Source organism: Anomaloglossus baeobatrachus, chromosome 6, assembly GCF_048569485.1.
Source record: "Anomaloglossus baeobatrachus isolate aAnoBae1 chromosome 6, aAnoBae1.hap1, whole genome shotgun sequence".
NCBI lineage: Eukaryota > Metazoa > Chordata > Amphibia > Anura > Aromobatidae > Anomaloglossus > Anomaloglossus baeobatrachus.
In genome coordinates this window covers 426985882-426990545 of record NC_134358.1, presented here as the reverse complement: position 1 = coordinate 426990545, position 4664 = coordinate 426985882, and positions in this window count along the sequence as shown.

The following is a 4664-nucleotide window of genomic DNA, read 5'->3' as shown; positions in this document are numbered from 1 at the left end:
CTGGCCAAGGAAAACCATTTTATGCCTGTTTTTTGTAGGGATAGGAGCTCAGAGCAGACCGCATAGGGATAGAAAAAGGCCAAATATGACTGTGGTGTACTGTAAAATCACTCAGTGTAACAATTGTTTGATCTGTGATATACTGCAGTACTTTAACTCCTATGACCATCTCCTTCCTGACCAAATTTAAAAACAAAAATTAAAAATTTCACAATTTTCAAATGCTGAATTTTCATTCCCTTAAACCAGATAGTTATAGCAAACGAAATCATTAATAAAAAACATTTGCCACATATCTTCTTTACATCAATGTAATTTTAAAAACTTTTTTTGTTAAGTTAGAAGGATTAAAAGTTTATCAGGAATTTCTCATTTTTTTAACAAAATTTAGAAAACCATTGTTTTACAGAGCACATAACATTTCAAGTGACTTTGAGGGGCCTATGTGATAAAAAAATACCCCAAAGTGACACCATTTTAAAAACTGCACCCCTCAAATTGCTCAAAACTATATTCAAAGTAGTTTATTAACCCTTTAGGTGCTTCACAGACATTAAAGCAAAATGGAAGAAAAAAAGGAAGCATTAATTGTTCCAACAAAAATGTTGCTTTTGCACAGCTTTTTCATTGTCACAAGGGTAAAATGAGAAAAATGACCATACAATTTGTTGTGTAATTTCTTGTGAGTATACCCATACCACATACTGTATGTGCTGAAAAACTACTGTTTGAGCATATGGCAAGGCTTGGAAGGAAAGACACACCATTGGACCTTTGGAGCACAAAATAATTGGCTGAAATAGACAGCAGATGCCATGTGGTATTTGCCGAGCCCCTGATGTGTCTAAACAGTGGAAACCCCCAGAAATGACCCCATTTTGGAAACTACACACCTCACAAAATGTAAGTAGAGGTGTGGTAGGTACTTTGAACCCACGGGTTCCTCACAGAATTTTATCATGTTGAGATGTAAAAATGAAAAATACATTTCTCCCACAAAAATGTTGCTAGTATAACGTGGTGCGGGGTGGTAGTCTTGGGTGAGGCAATCGTCTACCGCACACCGGCACACTACATGAAAATGGAGGTCCTGGGTGTGTGGTGTTTCACTCAAGAGGCTATATGCATTGGCACGCCACCTGTTGCCTGTTGTTTTGGCCGGCCAGGACCAGATGGTACACACTTCATTGAGGGAGACCACAAGTTCATAAAAAATATAGTTTTACTGAACATTAACTTGGTATCAACAATATACATAAGATGGTGGACACAAATCTTCTTGCACATTTCAATATCACAGAGGATCATTAAGCACACATTCTTCACTTTAGTCGTTCCAACCTTCATAAGTCCTTTTCTTCCTTTCACTACCAAGCCTCGTACTACATCACAGTCCTTGGAAGTCAGTCTCCTCCTCAAGCAGTCCCACGTCTTTTCCCTCCTAGGGGGTATTACCAATATGGCTGGACTGAGCTAAAAGCTACTGCAGATGTCCCAGTGACTCTTGCTTAAAACACTCACTTTGTTCCTTGTCCTGTTCTTTCTTGCACCTGGACCCGTCTCTGTCTGTCACTTGTTCCTTTGGTCAGTGCGCTGACCCGGCTCCACTAGACCACTCTGTATCACAGTAATCTCTTTCTCTTTCTCAGTTGTTCCCTCTTTTTCTTTGTCACACTATTCTATGTAATGGTCTCCCTCTCTTCAGGACACCCATGTCATGCGGCTCTGCTGTTCCTCCTATTCCAGGGTGGAGCTTCTTCCTGCTCAGTTGCCATTTTCTTTAGAGCTGCATCACATTCTCTATAAGCTTGCTGCAATGGGCGGAGTCTTTAGTTCCGCCACTCTCTCCTTGTGCGGGCTATGTTCAATATGGGTGAGCACCTCCAGGCATGGTTCCTCCTCTTGCAAGCATAACCTTTGGAGGGCTGCATGGATCTTGGCGCGCTTTCACTTTGTTTCCACCCATGATGGGCGGGGTCTACTTTTAAACCTGCGCCATTGTGCGCCATCTTAATGTCTGTGCCTGGCGTCATTTTTGACCGTGGAATGGTTGCAGTTTTCACTGTGTATTGAGCCTTTTCCTCTTCATGCTGTTATTCCTGAATTAAGGCCCGATCCTGCCGACTAAGCCAAGTGTAACGTGGGGCGGGGTGATAGTCGTGGGCGAGATAATTGTCTGCCGCACCCCGGCATGCTACATGAAAATGGAGGTCCTGGCTGGGTGTGTGGTGCACTACAGTGGCGATACACCTTTGCATGCCGTATGTTTCCGATGCCTTTGGCCGGCCAACACCAGATGGTACACAGTTCCAGAGAGGAAACCACAACTTCTTTATAAACAAAAAGTCTTTACTGAACAGATGGCTGATGATAACACTATATACACAAAAGTGGGCACATTGCTTCTCGGACGTTTCACATGCATTAAAGAGTAACTCCAGACATATTCCTGCAGCATGTTCATTCCCATATGTCCTTACACGTCCACATAAGCCTGAGCAATTCATCACCATCCAGCTCCACCTGACATCACAGTCCTCTAGAGTCACCCCGTCCTCTCTGCGGCTTCGAGTCATATTCCTCTCTCGTAAAGATTGTGCCAATATGGCTGGACCAGGCTAATCGCCTCCTGACGCCTCTGGATCTGCTACCCAGGACTATCTATTCGACTCACGCACTGTTTCTTCTATGCCCGTCCCTTCTTGCTCTATAAGCCATTAAGGGCCATACTGCTGAGTGTCTCCCTTAGGGATCAGTCTCTCGGTCACTCACTCACTCAGTGGATTCAGACTCGACTCCAGTCACTCTGTATTGTAGATGGCTCTTTTCTCTGCTCAAAATCTCACTTTCGTGGCTCTTGGACTCCTCTCCAGTTAGCTAATCATAGAATCCCAACTGTCACCTATCTGTCACCGGGCAACTTTAACTTTTCAACTGCATACCTATAATACTAATAATGCCTTATTAAGCATCCTACATTACATACCACATAACATTACACCTTATACCTTATCACATATATATTTATATTTTTATATATATATATATATATATATATATATATATACTGTATATATACAGTCATATGAAAAAGTTAACCCCTATTAATGTTAACCTTTTTTCTTTATAACAATTTTGGGTTTTTGCAACAGCTATTTCAGTTTCATATATCTAATAAATGATGGACTCAGTAATATTTCTGGATTGAAATGAGGTTTATTGTACTAACAGAAAATGTGCAATCTGCATTTAAACAAAATTTGATAGGTGCATAAGTTTGGGCACCCTTATCAATTTCTTGATTTGAACACTTCTAACTACTTTTTACTGACTTACTAAAGCACTAAATTGGTTTTGTAACCTCATTGAGCTTTGAACTTCATAGGCACGTGTATCCAATCATGAGAAAAGGTATTTAAAGGTGGCCACTTGCAAGTTGTTCTCCTATTTGAATCTCCTATGAAGAGTGGCATCATGGGCTCCTCAAAACAACTCTCAAATGATCTGAAAACAAAGATTATTCAACATTGAGTTGTTTGGTCACGCAAAAAGGTGTTATGCATGGAGGCAAAAAAACACGGCATTCCAAAAAAAGCACTTGCTACCCACAGTAAAATTTGGTGGAGGTTCCATCATGCTTTGGGGCTGTGTGGTCAATGCCGACACCGGGAATCTTGTTAAAGTTGAGGGTCGCATGGATTCAACTCAGTATCAGCAGATTCTTGACAATAATGTGCAAGAATCAGTGACGAAGTTGAAGTTATGCAGGGGATGGATATTTCAGCAAGACAATGATCCAAAACACCGCTCCAAATCTACTCAGGCATTCATGCAGAGGAACAATTACAATATTCTGGAGTGGCCATCCCAGTCCCCAGACCTGAATATCATTGAGCATCTGTGGGATGATTTGAAGCGGGCTGTCCATGCTCGGCAACCATCAAACTTAACTGAACTGGAATTGTTTTGTAAACAGGAATGGTCAAATATACCTTCATCCAGGATCCAGGAACTCATTAAAAGCTACAGGAAGCGACTAGAGGCTGTTATTTTTGCAAAAGAAGGATCTATAAAATATTAATGTCACTTTTATGTTGAGGTGCCCATACTTATGCACCTATCAAATTTTGTTTTAAAATGAATTTATTAAGGTTTTTAACAAAAATTAAAGGAAGGGGGAAAATTAGAGAGATTGCTGAGATGAAACAGCGATTAAATGGTGACATTAGTAAATATTTAGCATAAAATATCTTTCAGGTGAGGAGGTATGGGAAAGGATTGGTGAAGGAATGAAGGGGAGGAAGGTGTAGCAATTTAATAGGGAAATTAGGATTAAGGGTGCACCTATCAAATTTTGTTTAAATGCGGATTGCACATTTTCTGTTAGTACAATAAACCTCATTTCAATCCAGAAATATTACTTAGTCCATCAGTTATTAGATATTTGAAACTGAAATAGCTGTTGCAAAAAACAAAATTGTTATAAAGAAAAAGGTTAACATTAATAGGGGTGCCTAAACTTTTTCATATCAGAGAGGGATAAGTTATGCTCAGCTGCTATAGTCCTGGTGCTCAGGAGAAAAAATATAGTCAATCGAAAAGGTAGTCCCGGCACACAGTGCAAGAAAAATAGGACAAGTCCAGAAACAAACAGAAAGATTTTT